This window comes from Onychomys torridus, chromosome X (genome assembly GCF_903995425.1).
Source record: "Onychomys torridus chromosome X, mOncTor1.1, whole genome shotgun sequence".
Taxonomy (NCBI): Eukaryota; Metazoa; Chordata; class Mammalia; order Rodentia; family Cricetidae; genus Onychomys; species Onychomys torridus.
The window spans coordinates 35,938,475-35,956,308 of NC_050466.1; the positions used below are offsets into that span (position 1 = coordinate 35,938,475).

The window sequence follows — 17,834 nt, forward strand, 5'->3', positions numbered from 1 at the left end:
CCCCTTGTGACCGCAAGCATTTGAACACTTGTTCCCTGTTGGTAGTACTGTTTGGGGATGTTTAGGATGCATGGCCTTGATGGAACAGGGATGTTATCAGAGACCATCTTTCAGAGTGTACAACACCGTTTCCAGTTCCTAATTATGTTTCATGCTTGCAGTTCACTGTGAGTTCTCAGCTTTCTGCTCCAGCTGCCACACCTGCCTGCTGTCATGCCTTCCGCAATGATAGATTCTTATATCATAAGCCTAAAGAAACTCTCTTTCCTACAAGTTGCCTTAGCTTTGGTGTTTTATCACAGCAACAGAACACTAGCGAATACACTAATTTATTACTTTCTTGGAAGACACGTAAAGGGATACTATATGAGATCTGGTAAATGGGCTGGGGAGATTGCTTAGTCAGTGAAGTTCCTGCCATGTAAGCATGACATAAAAAACAGGCACATTTCTATAACCACAGAGCTGGACAGTAAGAGACAGGCAGATCCTTGGGGATTACCTGCTAGCCAGTCTAACAGAATTGATGAGTTCCAGGTACAGTGAGAGCGCATGTCTGAATAAAAAGGTAGAAGGCTGGAGAGATGGTTCAGTGCTTAAGAGCACTTGCTGTTCTTCCAGCAGACATGAATTCAGTACACAGAGCCCACATCAGGCAGCTCATAGCTGCCTGTAACTCCAGCTCCAAAGGCTCTGCTGCCTTCTTGAGTATCTACACACACACACACACACACACACACACACACACACACACACACACACACACATGGCATACACTCACAGGCACGCATACATATACATAAACACAAATATTGACTTTTGACCTCCTCATGCATGTGCACCCATACACCAAAGTGCACACTACATACATACACTTGAAAAAATGGGAAATAAAGAAGTCACCCCCATGTACACTAACTTCTATGTCTCCTCTCTCCTCTCTCTCTCTCTCTCTCTCTCTCTCTCTCTCTCTCTCTCTCTGACAGTGTCTCATGTATCTGAGGCTGGCTTGGAATTCCTGATCCTCCTCTACTTCCCAAATGCTGGGATTCTATGTGTGTTTAATCAAGCTTTCCATTCTGCTGTCTTCCCCTGAAGGTAAAAATTTAAATCCCACATCAAGATGTACCTCAATATATAACACATTGCCAGGTACCACCCTGACTTCAGAGAATAAAAAACATATTAGGTTACAATGTCTCCTAGAAGTGTAAGAGAAGCTACATCCACAAAATCTCACCAGCATGAATGCCTAAAAAAGGCATGAACAAGATGACACCAACAGACATGCTAACACAAAACAGAGAAATCTCATGGACCAGGACCATGGATAAAGAACTATAAGAAACACAGAATACTGAAAAGAGGAGAAGTAGTCTTCCCCAGGGAAGGGCCCCCAAATTGGTTACCCAATATCAAGTGGTCAGCCCTGAAATCATATACATACAAGTAATATTACACAGACTGAGAGCTTGTATTTATATGTAGGAGTGTGTGTGTGTGTGTGTGTGTGTGTGTGTGTGTGTGTGTGTGTGTGTAATAACAAAGAAAGAGGTCTTGAATTTGAGAGGGAGAGCAAGGGTAATGCACGGGAAGGGTTGGAAGGAAGAAAAGGAAGGGGAAATGTAATTACATTTTAATCTCAAAAATAGTAAATTCAAAGAAAATACTTATTTATAGTATATTTCACCAAAAGTTGCTAGATTTAATTTTTAATTTATTTATTTTATATGTGTGAGTGTTCTGCCTATATGTTTATCTGTGTGTCATATGCATGTCTTGTACCCATAGAGGCCAGAAGAGGCATTGGATCCCCTTAGACTGGAGTTACAGCCAGTTTGTGAGCTGCCATGTGGGGTCTTCTGGAAGAACAGCCAATGCTCTTAACCACTGAGCCATCTCCCCGGCTTTCTCAAATTCTGTTTTTGAGATGGGGTCTTGTTATATAGCTAAGGTAAACCTGGAAGGCATTATGTAGCCCAGGATGATCTCAAACTTGTGACTGTCCTACCTTAGCTCCCTTACTGCTAGGCTTACAAGCATGCGCTGCCATGGCTGGCTTTAAATTTATTTTGTTAGTCAAATACATCATTCTTTTGATTTGCATATATTTCTCTATAATTATTGAGAAGATAACCTCACTTCACTATAGATCTAGCCTTGAAGAATACACAAATTATATATATATGTTTCTTAGTATTCAGGCCTGCTTCACAGGCACGGCTCTTCATAAAAGATGTTGGGAACTTGACACCTTAAGCTGCCTCTTAAAATAAAGTCAACACTTCCAAGAAGTAGAAAAATGTCTTGTTATTGTGTCTAGGGTGAAAGCAGTCCTTAATAATGCTTTTGCTTGCCACTTTGCAAGCTGCTGCATGCTATCTCACCTTGATTTAATTCCTTTTCCCTCTTGTCCTATTCAATCCCTCAACTGACATGTCTGATCTCTGTAATAATATTCAAGTCCCTAAGAATGAATAAAACTGGGATTTTACTCTATTTGTCTAAGTGGAACTTAATTAGGAAGGTAAATCTTCCGCCAGAAGCCAAACAGAAATGATGTATTACTAGGTACTCTTGGGAGTCATCGGCACACTCCATAGGCCATCATCAGAGGTCCTATTCTCTCAACTGGTCATGGTGCTGTGAACCTGTAACCTCAGCACTTTTGAGGGGAAGGCAGAAAAATCCGGAGAGCTCAAGGTCATTTTCAGCTGCAGAGTGATAGAAAGTTTGAGGCCAGCCTGGGCTACATAAAACTCTGTCATAAAACATACGAAAAGACCCGAGTCTCTGAACCAGACAGCTTCTGGCCAAGGTGGGACAATTACCTTTTATAAAATGCTGGTAAGCAAGGGCCTTAAGGGACCAGTGTGTGGCTTCACACTTCTCTCATTTGCAATTCAAAAAGCACACCCTATACAGCAGGAAAGCCCAGGCAGGAAAAGAACTGGCTGTGCAAGCCTCACAGACCCTCAACCCATGTGGTAGAAGGAAAGAGCTGACTCTTGAAAGTTGTCCTCTGACCTCCACATGCATGCACACTGCACCCACATTTTCTCTCTCTCTCTCTCTCTCTCTCTCTCTCTCTCTCTCTCTCTCTCTCACACACACACACACACACACACACACACACACACACACACACACACACGTATCCACATTCACACAGAGACAGACAGACAGACACAGAGAGACATAGATAGTAATGAATATTTTTTTTAAAGCACATCGTGAGACAGCCAGGTATCATAATCCTAGCACTGGGGAGTCAGAGGCAAGAGGATTCTAAATTTGAGGCCAGCTGTGACTACATGGTGAGACTTTGCCTGAGGGGGATAAACACCCCAAGAGAAGCATCATACTTGTAATCCTTGCACTCGGAAAGGAAAAGCAGGATGATCGCTACAAGTTCAATGCTACCATGGGCTAAATGTAAAGTTCTAATCCAGCAAGAGCTTCATAGCGATACTGTGTCTCAAATAAACAAGAACAACAGAAAAGTTTAGTGTGCATTTTTGACTTGTGCTAAATCCAATGGCATTACCAACGGTAGCATATACCTTATGCTGTGTGGCCAACCCAACACAAACTTTTACACTGATCTGAAGGAGTGTCTAACCAAGGCATGTGACCAAGTTAGAATGAGCTGGAGTTGAGGAAAGCTGAGCAAGGCTGCATGATTTAAATAAAGAGGCACATTGTACTCAGTTGCCTTCAGAAACAGCCTGGATTAGAGTCAACATTAAAAGCAAATCAGAGTGAGTGAGATTTAAAAAGAGAGAATTTACATTTCCAGTCAGGAAGATTGCAGTGATCCAATTTACTGACAAAATGCATTCCTTTTCATAGATAGTGGGTCCATACAACTCAACTCAGAAACAATGGGCTCCCTTTTTAGAAATTACATATTTTAGTTTTTAAAAAATAGCGGCCATTAATTCTGATCCCCCTAACTATGCTCAGTTCAACAGGTTTATTACTTATTTCCTGTGCACAAGGGGAATGTTTTACAGTCATCACCAAAAATAAAAGATCATTCATTGAAATGTTTAATTTAAATGAAACAATAAGCATCTTTCTCTAGGTTGGGTATTACACTTTACATTTTGTGCTATTTTAATGTCACAGTAAACATGTTCATTTGAAAAGACACATGAACTAAGCCCCTTTCATAGAGGCAAAAACAAGAAACTGAAAATATTCCTTTCTTATATTTGTCTAATTGGTGTGTAGACTAGAAAATAATGGACAGCTTGCCTGAGTGTTCAATTTCAAGAAGAATCTATCCAAGCTGTTTCTATTACTAGAACACAAAATGGCAACTAAAGAAGTTATTGCAGTTAAGAACTAAATAATTCAGTCTCCTCTTTACAACTGGATCCTTAAGTACATTTCTAGTCTTGGCTTGATATAAAGAAAAACATATGCAAATTGTTCTTTTCGGTTAAAAAAACAAAAAACAAACAAAAAAACAAAAAAACAACTTGGCCATGTATGATGGCACATACCTTTAATCCAAGCATTTGAGAGGCAGAGGCAGGCCAGGTAGATTTCCATGAGCTTGGGGCCAGCTTGTTGTATAGAGTGAGTTCCAGGACAGAGGGAAGCCCTGTCTAATAGATATATGGCCTGGGTGTGCATTCAGAACAACTATAAGACTGTGAGGTAGAGAAAGTATGAGAACTGCCGCAAGCTGTTCTTAAAATTCAGATGGTTTTGTATATTGTCTGAAACTACAAGTCAGAATTCCAACCTGTGTTCCATGGGTTACAATGAGCTACAGTAGCAATGAAACTGTCTTCCTGTGGTTTCCCAAAGCAAATACGTTAGATAAATTATTTTAAACACATTGCAACCTACTCTAAACTTCAGTGATTGTGCTTGATGAGAATTTCAGTTTCAGGGGGAAAGACCCTTCAATTCAGAAAGACACTGACAATGCTGAATGAATTCATCTTTGTAGTTAATCATGAGAGCCGGAGCCAAACCTGCCACCACAATTCATCTAAAAAGCCCAGAAACATTCAACTTTGTTTTGCTTTCTGAAAAAGGCATGTGTTAAGTATTCCAAACTATGTGCGGCTTTCACCTTTGGTTTTACTATTTAAGATGGTTTTCCAAAACCAGGCAGTCTCTGCCAAATAGTACATGGTAGTGAGATACAAGATGGCTGGATGTTTTTGTTTCCCTATTTCAAGTTCATTCATGTCTAACTTTCCAGCATAGCTAATATAAAAGCACAGAACCCTGGGAGAGCCTACAGGTAATCCTTGCTCTATATCTAATCTGTTTAAATGTTACAATTTCAAGAGATCATCTAGCTCACTTATCAAATGGGATTATTTTAACATAACCAAGAGAGCTGTTGTTTTCATAAAGCAGAATGACTTATGAATAAGTCTACTAGAAGACATCAAAATTCCAATTAGAAATGAGCTTTCAGGGTTGGGAGTAAAGCTCATTTTGTAGAGTGCTTTCCTCAGATGAACAAAGCCATGGGCTCAATCTCAGCATCACATAAAACAGGTCTGGTGGCATGCACCTATAATCCCAACACTCAGGAGATAACAGCAGGAGGATTGGAAGTTCAAGGTCATCCTCTGCTATGTAGAGACTTTGAGGGAAATCTGGGATACATAAGACCAACTTAAAAGAAAGAAGAGAAGAGAAAGGAGAGGAGAGGAGCAAAGAGAAAGGAGAGGAGAGGAGGGGAGAGAAGGGGAGGAGACAGAAGGGGAGGAGTCTGGAGGGGAGAGAAGAGGAGAAGAGAAGAGAAAGAATGGGAAGGAGGAAAGGAGCTAGCATTCATTGGGTCTATACTTGGTACCAGGTACTATGCAAACTGCTTTTCTTGCCATCTGTCACTAACGCTAAGGGTAACATATACCTCATCAGTGGTCCTATGTACCGCTACCACCTGCCAGACTGGCATATCCATAGTAAGTAGCCAACCCAGGTCAGACCAAATGCAAAGCTAAGCTGAAGCTCTCAACCACTGTGCTACTATACTGTACACACACACACACACACACACACACACACACACACACACACACACTTGCTTGCACAGGGGACAGGGAGATGAATGAGAATGTCTGAAGCAGGAAACAAATGCAGAGCAAGGCAGGGCAAAAAGAAAATTCTAGTCACCAAGTCCCACATAAAGTATGCCTGGCCTCCCACTCAAAGGACCTCAGATGGTTCTGTGTTTGGTGGTCTGATTTATATAGTTTTTCTCTCTTTTGGCAGTGTAGCATTGATTTCATTCTTCCATGCTTTGTACACACACACACACACACACACACTCAAACATACACTTTTTGGCATCTCTATCATGTCGAATCTGCATTAGATCCTCTTTTCCTTTATCCCAGATTTTTGTTCAGGCCCTGTGTCCCAGTTTGCCAAGTTGTCCTTCCACACACCTTCCCTCATCTCACCTCATCTACTACTTCTAATCAGTCCGGGGTGAGCAGCCAGGTTACCCTTAATGCTCACATGCTCAGCTAAGTAAAAGTAAGTTGTCTCTGAGTGGGAGATTGAGGCCATCTCATAGGAACAAAGCATGAAAGTCTCAGTGCAAAAATGGACCGCTTCCTTTCTAACTAAAGACTCCCCTGACTACTCAGCATTCCACGGGACAATCACCTATTTAGTGAATATTAGTGAGTACCTTCTAGGAACCTTGCTCCATAGGACTGGGATCTGCTAGGAACCTTGCTCCACAGGACTGGGGTCTGCTAGGAACCTTGCTCCATCTCAAGGACTGGGGTCTGCTAGGAACCTTGCTCCATCTCAAGGACTGGGATCTGCTAGGAACCTTGCTCCATCTCTGGGGTTATAAGGATGAAGAATCTTTGGCCTCTGCCTAATAACTTTCAAGACAAGCCAACAGATACATTAAAACATAAGCACAGTGAGTCCTGACAATTGTCTTCTAGCTTCCATATGTGCAATGGCAGTTGTGCATACACACACTAATAATCACAATAATAAACAAAGTAAAAATTGTAACATAATGGATAAAGGATTATGAGAAAATATGTATAAATTGCCTAATCCAGCAGTTCCCTCTCTGTGTCTCTGCCTCTCTCTCTCTGTAGCCTGCCCAAAACTCACTATGTAGCCCAGGCTTCCCTCCAACTCAACCATCCTTGTGCTCCAGCCTCCCAAGTGCTGGAATTATAGACTTGTGCCACTACAAGAATTTCTTTCTTTATGGTCTCAGCCATGTGGCAAATGCTTGAAGTGGCCAGATAGCTGCAATGTGAATAAACTAGAGAAGTGCTCCTCATCCCTTGATACACACCAGAACTGTTTGCCTAGTTCTCAAAACACATCTTCTAAATGCTCAGCCCCTTCAGTAACCTTTCTGGTGGTATTTCCTAAAGCAGAATATACACATACTTTATGATCAGGCAACTCTATAACTATACATACATTCAACAGAAATGTTCTTCAGGGGATACCCACAAGGATATTCACAGAGACATTGTTCATCGAAGCAACAACAACAACACCACACACCACACCACACACAAACACACACACACACACACACACACACACACACACACACACACACACCAACTGGAAACACTCTAAATGTCCATCAGTGAGTGAATAGGAAAAATAAAGTTTGGTGTATCCATACAATGGAATACTACTCAGCAATAAAAATCAATTAAACAGTAGTACCTACAACATGCTTGTTCAAATATAATGCTTAGTGGAAGAAAATTTTATGAAAGCAACTACACACTTTACCATCCCACTCATATATCAAAACAGGAAAAAACCACACCAACCTATTCTTGTAGGAGTCAGATGGTGAGAAATCATGACTGAGAAGGCACACAAGAGTACTTGAAGCTATTCACAATGTTCTGCTCCCTAAGCCATGTGAAGGTCATATGGGTGAATCAGTTTGTGGGGATTCATCAGCACAAACAATTAGAATATTTTCAATTTTTAAAAAAGTTCATGTTACTAAACTGACTCAAACATTTAAAAATACCAATGCAAAGGCCTCATTGTAGGACAATCAAGTCAGAATCTCCGGGCAATGAGACTCTAATACTTGTGGTTTTAAAAGTACCCCAGATGCGTCTGATGCATGGTCATGTCTGAAAACCAAGGTTCTCCGTGTTTCTGTATGTTATCAGTGGCTCCTTGACGGCCACAGTGTGGCTTGTTACAGAGGAAATGAGGTCTAGCTGACTCTCCTGTGTCTGCTTTGCACTGCCAGGATGAGGCACAAGTATAGATCTTCCCCATACCTCAGTTTTCACCACTGTTGTAGTGGGTACAATGTCACCTGCCTCTCAGGGCTACTGTGAGGATTAAATTAGATAATATACTAAGAGTAGCCAGCCCCAAGTCTAGAACATACAGGTGTGGGAGAAATGGTATTCATCTACTTTTCCTCCTTTGCACATAAACTCCTGACAACAGTGATGAAGAAACACATCACTGTAAGTAAAGCAAACACATGCCCTTTCTGTTGCCTTCTGAAGAAGTTTCTAGAGACTGAACTAATCCTCCATGCATGCTGCCAAATGAGGATTGGAAATTTCTAGATCCTGGCTGCTCCCTCTAGCCATCCCTTGCTATCCCTGAGTATGACTGGAAAAGTGGTAGACCAGAGAGGGAAGCACAAACTCCAGCCCCTGCACTCACTGTAACTACAGAACAGACTCTATGCAAGCAAAGGAGGCCAAACTGAGAGCTAGCAGATGAACAATTGGTTCAGAGGACACGGACCACTCATACAATGTTCCAATAAAACACTTTTGTACAAAGCCTCACCTTTTCATGAAAACAAACAACAAAATCTGGGCAGGAAGCAGGAGCAGAGTTAGCCTTTTGACTCTACTACTGGGAGCACGATGACTGTGCTTAGCCAAACTTTTCTGTTTCTTTGATAATTGGAAGAAATGCCTATTCTCAAATGCCCTTTATAAAGAGTTGGAGTTTGAATAAGTGGAAAGCATTCCAAAAGAGAGAGAGAAAAAAAGGAAAAGACAGTTAAGCACCAAAGAAATGCAAGGTGAGATTATTAGCTGGCCATTTCTTAAATTCAAAACTGCATTCATCCTTCAGCAACTCCCATGGAAAGAGCCCCTGTCTTGTTCTAACAGCTCCAAGCATACCCTGTGCCACATGGGCCTGGAGTTTGCTTATGTAAGAAGGGACTGCAGCATTGCCTGGCGTGGAGCATCATATTTTGCTGAAGTCCAAGGGCAGGCCCAGGCCTTACATTTTTTTGGACAGAGGTGCTCTCAGTGGCTGGAGCAAATGATGTCATCAGAGATCCTCTTACCATGGTCAATGTCAAAATTAAGATAGCAAGTTCAAGGACAAACTGGATTTTTCCAGGCAAATATAAGTAAGGAAAGCAGTCTAGACCTCAAAATCTTGTCTTTAAAATCAATACCTTAAAAACTTAAACAACAATTGAGATTTAGCCCTGTTCTGTATGGCTGTTCTGGTTTATGGGGAGGTCTTATTGAAAAATATAGTTTCATAGCAAAATATATTCTTTGAGTATATTTTTACTCCCACTACACATTAAGAAAAGAGGGTAAAAAACCATGTGAGTCACTCCTACATTCAAAAACAATAACAAAACCAAACTAAAAATATAAGGTATTGAGAAGAAAGATATTTGAAACAGAGATAAACATGAGAGCTCTCTACTCTAGAACTAAGAAATGAAATAGCTGGAATACCTGTTGGGTCCTTCAATGACTGGAAAATGAAAACTCGAAATCAACTACAGCTACTTTGAAATACCAGGTAGAGTCCATCCGAAAACCACTCCTGCGACAGACCTGTGTCAAACATTCCCCAATGCATGGATTGCTTCCAGCTTGGGAGAGCATCAAATTTATATCAAAAACAGTACCGTTGACTCTTTGCTCTGGTTCCAGGGAGGACAGAAGACAGAATCCAGTCTGCTACAAACCTTGGCCGAAGCTAGATAACATGCCCCTAAGTTTGGCGAGTCCTTACCCTGTGCCCTGGCCCCCGCCCCCGCTCTGGGTACCCAGGGACTCAGTGCACCAAGGAGAGGCCCTGGCAGAGAACAGACTGGCGTCTGGGGCTGCAGACCTAGGCGGTCAATCCTGAAGGAAGGGCGGCTCCTCCCCTGGCTCCTCCAGCCCCCCAGCACCAGGCCCTCAACATTCCCCTCCCCCTGACCCCTTGCCCCTCAGGCAGGTCACCTGGCTTGGCTCGCTTGTCCTCCTGCTGCTGGATCCCTCTAGCCTCCTCCTTGGAAGTGGCTCGCCCTTCAGAGTCACGGGGCCGCCGAGCGCCGCCAGCCTGTGCCAAGGCTGCGGGAAGCGCTGTCCCCAGATGGAGCTGGGACCCTGCCCCGCGCGGCCGCCACCAGGGCGAAACTGGAGAGCCTGCTGGTATGGCCGGCAGGGAGGGGCGGCTGCAACTTTGCTCCTGGACGCGCGAGGAGGGGGCGCCCGTCTCCAAACTCCTTGCTGAGCTTCCAAGCTTCCCAGGCAAAGGATTTTTATGTATTTATTTATTTATTTTAATGAAGAGGGAAGTCAGATTCTTGCCTTCAAGTTCTCTCTCTAGAGCTCCGATCCCGGGCTGCGGGAGGCGTGCCCCTGTGGGGCGGCCACAGGAGGGAAGCGAGTGGCCAGTGGGAGCCTGGCTGAAGGGTTTTCTCCAGACCCAGTTCTGCTGCCTGGAGCCAGAACCCGGGAAGGAGAGAAGCCTGGAGAGACCGGGCCAGCAGCGGGGAAGCGATGACCCGGACCTGGATCGCAGAAGTAGGAACTGGAAGTGACAGCGGCACAGGGCAGAGCAGCAGCAGCAGCAGCAGCAACAGCAGCGGCAGTGGTGGTGGCAGTGGTGGCAGCAGTCTCAGCACCCCAGTAGTCAGGGAAAGAGCAAAAGCCGCGGTGTAAGGGCTGCAGCTACACTGCGCATGCTGCTGCCACCCAGTTTCCAAGATCAAGGCTACCAGTGCCTAAGGCCATTTCCAAAACTCCCGGGTTGGGAATGCTGGAGTCAAGGACTAGCCATTACTAGCTAGTGGACTGCTTTCCTTCCCCATCCAGGGATGCAACTTGGGACTTGCAATTTGCATGGTGACCCACTGAGACATCCTCCCACCCTGTTCCCCCAAGTGGAGAAGTGCTTAGTGGCCCTTCACACCCATCTCTTCCCTGAACAGACCCCAAATCAGCCTTTTTAAAGGAACTCATGCTAGGCAAGTGTTCTACCACTGAACTGCACCATAAGCTCCTTTTAAGTTTAGAGATATGGTCTCATATGTAACCCAGATTGGAACTCACATCCTCCTGTCTTAGCTTATGGAATAGTTGAGATGTGTGCTATAGTGTACATCTTGAAGCTCAATTTTTATAGAAATGCAGCACAGTCAGTAAAAGATTAGGACAGCCATGGTAATGGATAACATTTCATCTTCTGGAATTCTGTTAGGAGTGTCACATTGGCTCAACTACTACAGAAAAAAGGTGCCCAAACCCTTTTTAGTCTTCCTACTAGTCAAATTGAGTGGAAGCTCTGCCCAGTGGAACGAGATGGAAAAGGGCCGAACCATGAGACATTCTCCAACTTCTGTGCAGGCTTCTTAGCTGGGCAATGGTGGCATACGCCTTTAATCTCAGCTCTCTGAGGAGACAGAGGCAGGTGGATCTCTGTGAGTTTGAGGCCAGCATGAGAGGCCTAGAGAGAAAAACTCTGAGTTCAGGCAAGTGCCATTAGTTAGTGGTCTGGCCTATTTCTCCTCTCTTAGAGCTAGAGTAGGAAGGCAGCAGATTTCACATTAACTCATGAGCATTGGTAAAGCTGCCTTACTTCTAGGACTGCTTCCCTTCAGAACAGTCCTTGGGAAATGGCAAACGGTCCATCCCACAGGCCTCACTTTAGGGAGAGCACCCGTGCTGTTATGGTGACAAGGCAGATGGAGTGACTCAGGAAGTCAGGAGGGAATAAGGGGGTGGGGCAGAGAAAAACCATACTGCTACCAGCTGATACTGGAAAGACTTAAGGAAGGAGAGAGAGAGAGACTATTTGAATCACATATTCATCTAATAACCCCTTCATAATCAAAACTTTGTTTACAAAGTAAGCTGGGTACAGAAGCAGAAGACATGCCTAGTCTGCAAAATGGAGATGGGATTCCTAGGCAGGGCTCCATGGTAGAAGATGACAGAGGAAATGTTTCTACTGGGGCAAAGGAAAAGCCCCCGGGCTAGAGCTTCCACAGACCCGAAGTCACATGGCTATTGTTGAACAGTACAGCCAGAGAAGTAGAACTCAGGACACTCTCAAGTGATCAGACCCCGTGAATGTTGCTGAGTGACTTCCTGGTCTCCTTAGTGACTTTAGCTCAAAATAAGGATCATTTTTTCATATAGTTTTGGCTTGACTGAATAGCCTCCCTGCCTCCTCCATTCTTTGAGAAAATAAAAAAGATGGATTTGGTTTACAAAGAAGAAATACAAATGGACTATAAAGGAGTGACAATATGTCCAAATTCATTTGGAATCATGAAATACAAATTATAGCAAAAAATGCTATTTCATCCATCACTTTGGCAAACTTTAAAGATAAATAATGTGCAATGTTGACAGAGACATGAGAAAGAAAACACTTTCTATGATTTTCGTGGAAATATAAGTTAGTAGAGCATTTTTGTAGGAAAATTTGACATTATCTATCAAAATCTGACACAGTAATTCATTTCTATGATGAAAGGGTGTTCAAGAATAATCACAAATGCACAAAAATTCTCTGTACATAAACAACATAAGTCACTGGGATTTATCACGGGAATGAAAGATTGATGCAACATATGAATATCAATCAATATAATACATCATTATTATAAAGAGCCTAAATTAATAATCATCTCAATAGAAGCATAAAATGCACAAAGGAAACTGGGCTGGAGATGGTGCCTCAGTGGGTAAAATACCACACAAGCATGAGGAACTGGGTTCAAATCCCCAGAACTTACATAAAACTAGGCACAACAGCACGCATCTGTAATCTTAGTGCTCCTATAGGAAGATGGGAGGTGGAGACAGAAGAAGCATCCCTGGAGACTCCATGTAGAGCTGGCCTACAGTATGTAGCATTGAACAGTAAAGAGACTCAAAATACTAAGGGGTAGGCTCAGCCCCCAAGGTTTTTCTCAGACCTCCATATGCAAACCTCAACTCATATATGCAAATGCACTCACAACATAACATACCCATGGGGAGCACATAAATGTAGCTGAGGATGACCCTGAACTCAGAACTCCCTACTTCCACTTCCCAAGGCCAACTGGCAAAATATATCATCTTTTGTAACTTAAAAAAACAAAACAAGCTGGGCTGTGGTGGCACATGCCTTTAATCCCAGCACTTGGGAAGCAGAGGCAGGCAGATCTTTGTGAGTTCGAAACCAGCCTGGTCTACAGAGCGAGATCCAGGGGAAAAAAAAAGCTACACAGAGAAACAAAACCTGTCTCAAAAAACAAAACAAAACACTTAACAAACTAGGATTCCAAGGAAATGGCCTCAACACTAAAGTCCGTTTATGAAAACTACAGAGCTAACATTGTACTCAGTGTCTAACACTTTCTTCTGTAAGATCAAAAGCAAAACAAGGCACTTGCTTCTACCACCTCTACTCAATGTTTACTAGAGGTTCTAGCCTGATAAAGTAGCACAGAAAAAGAAAGAAAACTGTCCAGACCCAAAGTATGCCTATAATTTTAAGAACTCCACCAAGAAACTACTAGACTTAAAAAATGTGAAAAGTTGAAAGATACAAAATAAGTATTAAAACTTAATTGTAGGGCTGGAGAGATGGCTCAGAGGTTAAGAGCACTAACTGCTCTTCCAGAGGTCCCAGCAACCACATGGTGGCTCACAATCATCTGTAATAAGATCTGGCACCCTCTTCTGTGTACACAATAAATAAATAAATCTTTCAAAAAAAGTTAATTGTATTTCTTTGCACTAGCAAAGGAACGCTCCAAAGCGTGCCTGCAGAGATGAGTCAGCAGTTAAGAGCACTTCCTGCTCTTACAGAGGACCTGGGTTTGGTTCCCAGCATCCCAATCAGATAGCATACAACCACATATAACTATTATTGTTCCAGGGGTTCCAATGTCCTTTACTGAGCTCTGCAGACACCAATATGCAAGTGGTACACATACAGACAAGCAGATGAGCACACATGGACACTACACATACACAAACAGAGAGAAAGAGAGAAAGAGAGAGAGAGAGAGAGAGAGAGAGAGAGAGAGAGAGAAAGAGGGAGAGACAGACAGACAGACAGACAATTGAATTTTCAGATAGGGTCACTGATCTGAAACTCACAGAAGTCTAACTGCCTCTACCTTCTATATGTGGGATTAAAGGTGTACACAAGCATAACTGGCACAAATAATTAAAAATAACATTCCACGTGTAATAGCGTAATAGCATCTTGAAGTGTATCCCAGCACTTAGAGGAAAAGGCAGGAGGTTCAGGAGTTCAGGGTTAGCCTTAGCTACATAGCTGCATAGCAACATAATTTAAGGACAGACTAGGTTTCATAAGACCTTATTTCAAACAAAAAAAGTATGAAATACTTAGGACAAAAACATTGACCCAAAGTGGTATAAGACACATATGTTATAAACTATATAAAAAAAGATAGAATGAAATTAAAGAAGACATAAGTGCATGGAAAGATAACCATGTTGACAGATCCAAAGACTTAGTTACTTAGAGAACACCATTCCGCAAAGTGATCTGTAAGTTCAAAACAGTCCTTGTCAAGGTCTGTTTTTAAGAAATGGAGGCAGACATGGTGACACACACCTGTAATCCCAAACATTCAGGAGGCAGAAGCAGAAGAATTTGTTGTAAGTTCAAGGCTAGCCTGCTCTACATAGCAAGCTCCAGGCCAGCTGGAACTTTACAATGAATGCCGGCCTCAAAAATAGGTAGATAGATAGATAGATAGATAGATAGATAGATAGATAGATAGATAGATGAGAAAAGAAAACACAGGCAGGAGATGATATAACACTCATCCATACATTCAAGTATTCCAAATTGGTTTTGAAACTAAAACAAGTTGGAGGACTCACATTTTCTCACTTTAAAAGCTACTACAAAGCTATGTTAATCAGCTAAGGGAAAGAAAAGTAGTCTTTTTAAGAACTTGGTAATTAAAAAACTGCATGTCCACATCCAAAAGAATTAACTTTGGGCCAGTGAAATGGCGTCATGGGTAAAGTCCCTAAACCCACATAGTAGAAGGAAAGAAGCTCCATTTGTGGTAACATTCTTATGGGAAAACACAACCTTTGCTTGTGCAAGTTTCTCAGATGACACTAAGAGTCAATGTAAAAAAAAAAAAAAAAAGGTGAGAGTTGGGGAGATTGCTCAGTGGGTGAAAATGCTTGTTGGGCAAGCCTGACAACATGAACTGGATGTCCAGAACGCAGTGGTTCAGTAGTTAAGAGCACTGGCTACTCTTGCAGAGGACCTGGATTCAGTTCCCTATACCCACACGGTGGTTCACAAGCAGTCATAACTACAGTTCCAGGGGATCTGACACTTTTTCTTCTGTAGTCCATGCACAAGCGCACATGCAAGCAAACCACATGTAAAGATAAAATACATTTTAACTGAAAAAAAAAAAAACCAGATGCCTTGGTGCACATCTGTGATCCCAGTACAGTGAGATGAGAAGCAAAGAGGAGGAAACTGCTGGGAAGCTCTCAGATCAGCTAGCCTAGAGGACACACCACAACAGCAGAAATGAGACAGACCCTGCCTCAACAAGGGAGAAGAAATAATTACTGAAAGACACCTTACCCTCTGACCTACACACATACATTGTGGCCAACACAGACATACACACACATACACGCATACATATACACACAAAAATAAACAAATTTGACTTCAACAAAATTTAAAAAATGTCTCAAAGGATAGTATGAAAGTTGGAAGGAGTTTTTGTTTTTGAGATTTCTCTGTTATTAGCTGTAGGAACCACTACCGATCCTAAACTCTGATATCCACAGTCAACAGCAGATAGAGGGCATCTGGGGAGGCCAAGTGATCACAAACCTGTAATGTGGTCCCCACACCTCTGAACCCAATACTCAGTCACCACTGTTTGATTCAGCGTTACAATCTTCCAAACTGACAGGTTTGAACTAGCAGCTGTTCTTCAGATAAATGATAGTGTGCTCTGGGATAGTCAAGCCCTCTTCTTGCTTTTCATACATTTAGAGCTTTACAAAGTTAACTCAGATCCACCAGGCATGCCCTATGCCACACTGTTTAAAGGACTTGGTGCCTGAGACGACCCCTCTCTCTCATGACCTCTGTGAATACAGATCTGTTTTTCAGCTACCTAGAAGCTTGGAGACTGGACTGGCCACATACTTGGCTGCTCCGTGCTTTCCAGCTCAGCTTTCAGTCTCATGCCTTCTGGAGTGATTCTATGTGTCTTCCCTGGGCTGTGTGAGTGACTCAATGTGGCTCAGTTTTGTGCATAACAGTACAAAGAGCACTTAGTCACAAGGTAACAGTAAGCAGTAGGACTAGGGTTTAAATGGAATGATATATTAAGAGCTGTAGACACATTCTTTCATTTGACCCTTGAAATTCTCTGTATTGTTCTCTGTAATGAAACCCACCACAATGAATGCTAAACTTAAAAAAAAAAGTTTAAAATCTTTTGCAGCCAGGCTGGAGAGAAGGCTTAGCAGTTAAGAGCACTAACTACTCTAACAGAGAACCCATGTTCAATTTCCAGCAACCACATGGTACCTCAAAATCATCTGCAACTCCAGTTCCAGGAGCTCTGATGCCCTCTAGCCTATGCAAGCACCATGCACACATATGGTGCACATATATACATTGAAAATGAAACGTCCAGAATACATATATATATATAAAGTCCTCTGTATTGTTAGTCCCTATCATACAGTGATGCCAAGTAACTTTATGAAGAAGAAAGGTTCTAGCATATAGGGTTAGTTAGATGGCTCAGTGGGTAAAATATTAGCTACACAAACATGAGGACCAAAGTTTGGGTGCCCAGCACCCATGTAGCTGAGCATTGTCAGCAACTGCCTATCATCCCGATGCGATGCTGGGTGGGTGAGGAGCTTGTTGACCAGCCAGTTTGTCCATAACAGCAAGCTGCAGGTTCAGTGAGAGATTTTTATCTCAGAAAGAAAGAAAGAAAGAAAGAAAGAAAGAAAGAAAGAAAGAAAGAAAGAAAGAAAGGAAGGAAGGAAGAAAGGAAGAAAGAAAGAAAGAAGAAGAGAAGAGAAGAAAAGAAAGGAAAAGAAAAGAAAGCAAGCTTCCTAAAACTCAGTTGTTCATATAAGGGATCCCAACTGTTTCAAAATGGTTTTGGTCACCTGGAGAGAAATAGAAGAAGACACCAATTTTGACATCTAGCCTACACGTGCACCCTACATAATGTACATACATCACACACACACACATCTATGAAGCCATAGAAGGAACATGATAACCACAATGTCAGTCACTTTTTTATTATAATGTTCATATCATGTCAGTCTGATACACTTTTTAGTAAAATTTCTCCCCAAAGTGGATAGAACATTTTCTGATTTAAAAAAGAAATGACTATTTTAAGCATTTGTGCTTAAAGGAATAATCTTTAGTTATCAGAAAACCCCCAACAGTGGAGCAGCAGGAGGTGTTTCTCTATCATGCAGTATTCTTAGAACTGCAAAGAAGCACAGTACACCTTCTGGCAGCTTCAGCACAGAAATCACTGGCAACTTCACCATGTTTTT

At 42.4% G+C, this 17,834-nt stretch overlaps 1 protein-coding gene across 2 annotated transcripts in view; it reads right to left on the reverse strand.

The window, feature by feature from the left end:
- Arhgef6 (Rac/Cdc42 guanine nucleotide exchange factor 6) overlaps positions 1-17,834 on the reverse strand; it is a 122,171-nt gene that overhangs the window by 99,020 nt on the left and 5,317 nt on the right. Inside the window, exon 1 of one of the 2 annotated variants that reach the window (XM_036174613.1) lies at positions 10,230-10,527. The exons of the other annotated variant lie outside the window; for it this stretch is intronic. The gene's annotated coding sequence lies outside the window, so the exon portion shown is untranslated. Of the gene's footprint in view, positions 1-10,229; positions 10,528-17,834 lie in introns of those variants that run through there. 2 annotated transcript variants of the gene reach the window in all.